The following is an 8,878-nucleotide window of genomic DNA, read 5'->3' on the forward strand; positions in this document are numbered from 1 at the left end:
AACTGAGTTCCTGGCATAGCACATGGGAATTAATAAAAGAAAGCATTTGCCATAATTTTATCTGCATGCAAGGAAACGCTTCACTAACTTAATTTCTCCTGAGTTGGGCAGGGGAGTAAAAAAATAAAAATAATGATAAACCTGTTGCACAATAGAAGCCTCATCATTGCGTTGTATAAGACCCAATTTTGAGGGCGGGTGTGTGTGTGTGTGTGGAGGAATATTCCAAGAACTTATACATTTTGCACAGTCTGAAAGGCACAACATTCAACAGGTTTCCAAAACAGCTATTGATTGATTTCTGTTTTATCATCTGAAACCTCAATCAAACCAAATTGAACAAGACATTAGACAATGAGCTAGAAATATTATGTTGTCTTCATTAACATGGTCTCTGATGAGCCAGTTAGAGAATGGACAATTGCTTGTATTCAGATTCCAACATGGAAGACCCAACAGGCTACCTGCTGGTACTCTTGTGACTCACACTAGGTCTAAATATTTCCAGATCAGACCATGGTATCACTCATATTCACTCTATCCAATATTATCAGAGCTACGAGAGCTGACATAGAAAGTAGCTGTGCACAGTTTGTCATGTACATTGCTTAATAGTGTCTTAACAGCAACAAAGGTTAAGGCAGTTTTATAAATCTACAGTAGACTTTAACAGTGCAGTCCTATTCATGGCTACGCAAAAGTATTCCAATGGAACTTACTTCCCAGGTGAATGTGGATAGGACTGTAGCCTATAGTAGTTAAATGTCCAATAGAAGATTCAGACGTTTAGAATAAAAAGGCTTGCTGGTTGCTAACTTGCCTCTGGATGAGTTTTAAAAACACAAAAGTAACTCTTCTTTCATTAGCTTAATCGAGAGACTCAGATCAGGAACAAAAGACATGGTTTTATAACAAGATAGACTCAACAGGAAATGGTGAGGATGGCAGTATGGATAAATTGATTGAAGGAATTACGTATATTGAGGGGGGGGAAATTGATATATGCAACTTACATTCCATAGACAGAGATAGTTTGGGCTGAATGGGAAATAGAAATGATAACAAAAACCTGATCTTAGAAGACTGTGATATGCCTTCAGGGCAGGATCAGGAAATGTTTATAGAGATAAGTAAAGCCTAGAACACCGGCCGCAGGGAATTTCAATTATCTGAATAGAAAAACTGAGGAAGAACTACTCTTTTCTTGAGAACAACTCCACAGCAGAAATATCATTCTACACAGGATGTTGACATACTAGCAAGATTAGAGACTTTGTCTCAGAGACCATAATATAATTAGACAACCAAAAGAGAAAATAGAGTTCATTAAAAACAATGAAGGGGGGAAATACCATAGAAGTTTCTCCTTTAATATCTAATATACAAAACTGGGATCTGTTTGAAATAAGTGACTGAGATTTCACAGCCTCACAATACATGTCATTCTCTTTTTGTGTGTCTTCTAGCATGCTGGCTACCTTCACCCACTCAGGCAAGAATGCTTCATCACCCTTGTCACAATAAATAAAGCCCCACACCTGCCTCGCTGGCTCTAAATCTACCCTGAAGAAATGCAGTGATGGATGCACACCTTGGAATGACTGCACAGTAGAGGCCTTCCAACATGTTGCATCACTATTTCCAAGTACCCTCTGTGTGTAATTCAACATAGCAAATAGCAACCATACCCTGAATGGCATCTTATCATGAATACAGTATACCTCTTAACCCCTGTCCCTCTCGTCGACCTTCAGAATTAGAAGGTTCTGCAGGGGGAAATATTTTTTCTAGGTGATTCGTTTCATTCAGCTGAGAACATAAACTTTGTGGCTGAAAGGGTTTATTGACACTAAGTAGGAAGGGGTCATAACCGCAGGGAATCTGTATAAATGAAGGAATATATGCTTTGGTACTACATTCTGTCCAAGCCTACTTATAAATCTTCACCCAGTTGTTGTGCCATTACACAAAGGGCTTTCTAGTTCCACTTGTACTATTTCAGTTGCATTTTTTCAGGCGCCTTTTCAGTGCAAAATCAACACACACATGAGGAAAGCCATCTTAATTTACACAAGACGCTTTGTCCCACCCTATCACTCTATAAAACTGAGCTTGAAGATCTATGAAAAGATATGCACACTAGAACATTGCATTTTGGGTAAATTAAGACAGTGGGTGGCACTGGCCACCCCAGAAACAGGTCAAGTTTGGTGTGCATTCAGAAGTGTTACTGCCAAAATGCTGTTAGAGGGCAGTGTGTGGTGTTGATGGCAATGAAGAAAAAAAATCCTATGGGACCATAGAAGTGTGGGGGTAATGGGGGGCAATGGTGGCCCCATGCTAAGGGCACCATGAAGTCTTTTGCTGGCCCTGTGTGGTTCCAATAGCTTATTTTTTTGTCATTACTCCAGCCACTTCCACTTTTCCAACTTCCTATGCTGCTCTCTATTTACACAAATGATCATAGGACCATATGTATACATTGAAAGATGCCAAACAAGTTAGTTCTTCTAGGCTGGAGAAATAGATGTGTTTGTTTTCACTTACCACCTAGCCATATGTTTGCCGTACAATCACTGAATTTTGTTCTCATGACATCAGCTTCAAGAGGCTAAGGAAGAAGCAATGTGCCTTCATAAATCCTTTTCCAGCAGCCTTGCTTACATCCAAGACATGCTACAGCTAGCTTAATATTCAACTGTAAATCTATGGAGCCTGGGGGAATGGAAAGAGGGAAGGAAATAAGTGAAAACCAAGAGAGAAGGAGAAGGAGAAGGAGAAGGAAGGAAAGTTGGCAACCCTAATAAGAAAGGTAGTGTGGATTCGTCAAAAGAATCAAATTACCAATATCTAATCATTTGTAAATGGTTAATAAATTCCTCTCTTCTGCTTCTACATCCCACAGCTGACAGATGTATCGAGCACCTGATTACCAAAACAGTGACCCCTTTTATGGCACTCAGGTCTTCTTCCAGAACAAAAACAATATATTTTCATAATTGCCTTCATATTTATGGGTATCACAAGCCTTGGGATTCTGACGTATATTTTCCATAGAGGGGGATACAGAAAAATGAAAATTGAAAAATGCTCTTTAGTGTCTGGGCCATGATTAGCCGACATGGTAATCTGGATATGTGGTTGGGTTATGATTCTCATCAGCTCCTGCCACCAAGACCAGTGGTCAATGATGATGGGAGTTGTAGTCTAATAACATGTGGATGGCACTATGTTGGCTCAACCTTGCTGGGTACATGGTTTCATGATCAAAGCATCATCTTTTTAGGTGGGGTGAAAGCAGCTAGCATGGAAAAGTCTTAGTTTTGGTTCAAGCCAACAACCTCTATAGTTACATCTCTCTGGCCACTTGGCTATTGGGAGCTTGAAAATGGCGGAAACAATAGCACAACTGGGCAGGAACATACCAAGATGGCGTCCCAGCGAAATATGAGTTCCAGCATGATGCTTCATTCACATTAATCACTGGGCTTACAATAACCACAATAAGTAAAATTAGGAACTGGGGGGAGGGGGGGAATGCAATCCATGTCAATCACTGGATGGAAACAGGTGGCCATTTATGCATGACCAAAAAAAAAAAGGATGAAATGAATAAACAAAGAAGAGGGCAGAAGAAAACATTGAAATGTGACTGTGTGGATTTATTTCTAAATTCCCATTTATACTTATATCATATATCTATATATCATATATCTATCTGTATCTGTATCTGTATCTGTATCTGTACCTATCTATATATCTCTATCTCTATCTATCTCTATCTCTATCTCTATCTCTATCTCTATCATCTCTATCTCCATCTCCATCTCCATCTCCATCTATCTCTATCTCTATCATCTCTATCTCTATCTATCTCTATCTCTATCTCTCTCTATCTCTCTCTATCTCTATATAATTTAAAAAGAAATACAATACACAGTGGGGAAGATGTGACCATATAACCTGTGTGCCTGCTTGTTCTGGTATTCAGGTGTGAACACTTGATGGGCAAATTCAGTTCTCCCTTTTAGGGTACTTTATCTTTAAACTGGGCTTGGAACTTTCAACCTTTCAAATAAAGGACACTTTCATATAGTCAATGGAACCTGTCCTCTGCAAAGTATGAAACATGGCCACTCTAGGGGGGATAATGATCCTCTTGCTCATCTTGCTCACTTGCATTGAAGTAAATTCAACTAGCACCCATAACTTGTTTGCTTCCTTATAAAACCCCCAACGCAACATGTTGCATGACACCAGGTGACACTAAATATCTTTGGTCTACTGTTGTGATCATATTAGACAATAAAACTGATGGACGGTAGATTTGTTTGAATTATCCAAAAATCAGGTCCTACTTTCTCACTACAAGTAGGTATCTTCTCCTCCTCCTCCTTCTTCTTCTTCTTCTTCTTCTTCTTCTTCTTCATCCCCTCTCCCCCTTTCTTCTCGTCCATTTATTATGCTTAAAGTTCCAGGGCAAGTTCAGTTCAGTTCAGTTCAGTTACAACAACTGAAACACAAATTTTAAAAACAGTTTAAAGTGACTTACAATCACAAAAATAAAGAAAGTCCTTGAAAGTATACATCTCATGAACCAACAACACAAAATGTGGTTCCCTCAGTGAAAGCAAAAAAGGAAAACCTGGACCTTTTGTTCATTCTCATGCTCTCTCTCTCCCTCTGTTTCAACTTCAGTCTTCTATAGCTTTCTGCATTTTATTTCACTTCAGTGATATCTCATGGTTGTTCTACAAGGAACATCGAACGGTTCCAATGCATGTTTTTATTTTATAACCCTCTTTTGGCCATGTTCAACAATCATATAATTCAAAATTCATTTGAAAGGCCATTTATTCAGATAGAGTTGAAAGCGGAATATCAGGGAAAACTTTTAATCCAGGTTCTTGAAGCACTCACTCTTCCTCAGTTTTTGAAAAAGGGTGAGCATTTTCCACATGAAAATACCAGTTGGGGAATAAAACTGACAAATATATTCAATCAAAGATGATTTTTTTCTCTCTCTCTTACATTCCAAAATGGCTTCATTAAAATAAAAGCACCACCTTAGGGATTGTACAGAACAGAATACTGGGTACCTAAATGGTATTTATGACTGGCCTAAATGTAAAGCGAATTAAAATTTAAAATATTGTACTCAGGTAGGCCACAGAAGCCTGTGAAAGAATGTCCATTAGGAAGAGGAAAGAACCCAGAGTGCCCAAGTGACAGGGACATGTCAGGTTAGCGGTCAGGCATACCTTTACACTTAATGGCAAGGCAAATGAAAGAAATATTGCCAGCGTCCTCAGTTACTCACATATTTATTTTAACCCAGGAAAACAAGGTCATGGCTTTAAAAGGATATTCGCTGAAAGAAAAAGCTACACAGAAACAAAAAAGTAAGAGCAGAGTTCCTACTGTTGTGAAATAAAGTGACAATTCTATGCCCATGGAGTGTGAACTCTATTGAACACAGTGAGGCTTCTTCTGATTAAGCATGCATCACATTGCACTGGGCGTCTAGTGGCAAACAGACACATTTCCTTGGACATAACAATTTTGTATGCCATGTTCTGTGTAAATAAATTACTTGGATGGAAAATTTATTTAAGGTGGAAGTCTAAGGTTGCAAACCCTGAAACATCCTTTGTTCTGGAAAGAGATGTTACTGGGTTGTTTTTAGGAGAGGAGAAAAAAATTGTTTGGAAATAATAACTGGAGCAAATGATGTTTCCCACATTTCGTTCACCAATATACAATTTGTGTCAGAAGGATGGCACTGTTAGGTTCCTGTTATGCCACTGTGCAGTGTTTGGAGTCACAAGACTCTGTTTACATTCCAGACTGCTGTAAGTCTCATGGGAGACGGGAGACGGATGTTGATGTTACTGGTTTTCTGTTTCTTTGTTCCAGTTGGTTCTCTGACTTTCACAGAGAGCAGATGCATATTCTTTTATGTCCTGCGTAGTTAGCAATAAACGTAGCAATGTAGCACACATTTCTCGCTCCTTCTGCTGCTGTTTGGATACTCTGCGTAATGGGAATGTGCCTGAAGCCTCATCAAAGGCTTAGGTCGTTAATCACCATTGGAGGAGATTCCAAAGACTCGACCGGAGGAGTAGCTCGGTCAAACGGAGTTCCGACAGGCACATGGGGCTGGTCCTTCTTCTCCCAAAGTGAAAGAATCTATTTTGAGTGAGTGGACTTCTACTCACATAATATCTGCTGATCTGGGGAGGCGGCCATTGCTGCATGGTGTGGCCATGGTGGGTTCAGGGAGGCTGCCATCTTCCAGTCATGGACGAGGGAGGGGATGGCTGGCACTGACCACCTTTGGCTGCATCGGACCGTCAGGTAAGGGTGGGCAGTGCCCATTCAGCCAATCAGAGGCTGGGGCTTAGTGTTGTGAGCAGCCTATCACCAGCCTATTTAAGGGGGCAGCCAGGTGTCAGGGGATTTTTCCATCCACGGGGGGGGGGGGAGAGTGGGCATGTTGCCTATGGACCTTGCTATGGTTAATTCATCACCGTATTTTCGGGACCAGGGAGGAATTTTCTCCTGCAAGCAAATTGGCCGGCTTGTAGGTTTTTTGGCTACCTCATAGCAACCATCACAACTTTGGCAGATTAGGCATTGGACTGCATCCTTAGTCACAGGAGTACCCCATTAGAGGGGTCCAGGAGGGGTGACTCTGTCCGGGAGTCCACTGGTGGACCAAAGGGTCAAGACACTTCTTCCAATGGTGGCCTGTGTGGGGTCGTGGCATCAAATGTATGTTGGGGGTGACTCCCCAGCACAGGGTTGACCCCACCAGGTTTCTATCAGGTAGCAGGCGGGCTGCCTGGTGTGAGATACATGTCTAATGCCTTAGCCAAACCTAGACTTTCCTGTGTAAGTTGTGGCCTAATTCAACCCGATACCAGTCTCCTGTGTCATTCTTGTGGCCCTCCCTTCACCTCCACAACCATTATGCACCTGTGCCGACAATGGGATCCCTTTTTCCTCTCCTGCACCCCCCCCCCAATATGGGGCTTCAGTGGGGAGGGTAGGAACAGGATATCCCATTGCTCAATTGGAAGTCTATTCTGCTTGAACCTAGGCACCCACAAATGTCACCTATTTCTTTCCTCTTCCTTGCATCACTTTTGCTTCTTTTCTCCCCAATAACTCCCCAATAACTACTAGACCAAGAAGCCCAACTATTTCACTTCTCTGCCACCTTTGTTCAAAAACTCATTGTTAGAACAATTTTTAAAGCCTGTGGGTTAAACCACAGAGCCTAGGACTTGCTGATCAGAAGGTCGGCGATTTGAATCCCCATGACTGTGTAGCAGCTCCTGCTGCTCGGTCCCTGCTCCTGCCAACCTAGCAGTTCAAAAGCATGCCAAAAGTGCAAGTAGATAAATAGGTACCGCTCCGGCGGGAAGGTAAACCGTGTTTCCTTGCGCTGCTCTGGTTCGCCAGAAGCGGCTTAGTCATGCTGGCCACATGATCCAGAAGCTGTACACCAGCTCCCTCGGCATATAAAGCGAGATGAGCACCGCAACCCCAGAGTCGGCCACAACTGGACCTAATGGTCAGGGGTCCCTTTACCTTATATAAAGAGTTCTGTACTTCATAAGTGATTTTTTTTAAAAAAAACATACTTTCCAGATCTTTGCCCGATTTCCATGGATCAATGCTGAGTGTGACTTCTTTTGCCAACTGAAGGCAGAGAGGATTGCTTCTAGAAATCAGCTAAGTAAAGTTATGGACTCTATAACTTTAAGTTTATATGCAGATTACTCAGCCTCTAGCTTTTTTTCTGTTTCAAAATCAGGCATTCATTGAACATGTGTAAGTTTGAAAGAAGTGTGGCAATAGCAGGAGGCTCTATCTCCAACCATCAGTCAGATGTTGAAGGTCAGCATGGAGCCCTGAAAGTGTTTGCCAGTAGACCTTCCGTCCCCAGTCTCACGTCTCCAGTTGTTACTGCAATACAACTCCAGTCACCCCTGGCAAGCCATGTTGGCTGGGGCTGATGGGAGTTGTAGTTCAACAACATCTAGAGGGCACTGGGTTAGGAAGGCTTCAATAGAATCCAAATAAGTGGTTGAGGAGCCTGCCTTTTGTAGATTCCTCAGTCACACTGACAGAGTCTATATGCAGTTGTACACATGGAGGGCTCCATACAAACCTTAAGCTGAACATGATGAGTTGCAATGGGACAATCACACCCCTCATCAATGCACATATGGAAGCCCTTTTGTTACTTATCTGGTTGGAACACTAGTTCAAATGCTACTTCACATTTATTTTTGTTCACCTGAATTTACATTGTGGGTTTTCTAAAGAATGCTTAATTTTTTCTTACAAATTATTTTATGTTCTTCCAGTTTTGTATAAAGCCTTCCAAAGCCTTGAAAATTGCTTAAAAAACACATAATATTATTCTTGACATAATATACAGGAGATTTACTCAGTTATGTTCAAAAAACTCAGTTGTATTTGAATTGTGTAGGGGGTGGGAAAAATGTGCGCATAGAACTAGGTTATAAGATCATAAGAGCTGGAAGGCACCTCAAAGGCAATCTGGGCCAACCAACTACTAGTGTAGGAGATCCACATCTACAGCATTCCTGAGAGGTGACCATGCAGCCTCACCTTCAAAATATCTAATGAAGGAAAGTCCACCACCTTCCAAGGTTCTGTTTTCCACTATTAAACAGATCATCCAATCAGGAACTTCTTCTAAATGATCTAGAAAAAGTCTACAAAACCAGATTGTTAATTTAGGTACTGATAGGCTGTTTGGACATCTGTAAACGCTTTTCTGACTGGAAGTTGTACGCATAGTTCATACTTCAAAGGTAAAAATGGTTTTATTTTTCCTGTT

The sequence above is a fragment of the Podarcis tiliguerta genome, assembly GCF_965153285.1.
Source record: "Podarcis tiliguerta genome assembly, chromosome: 1".
NCBI lineage: Eukaryota > Metazoa > Chordata > Lepidosauria > Squamata > Lacertidae > Podarcis > Podarcis tiliguerta.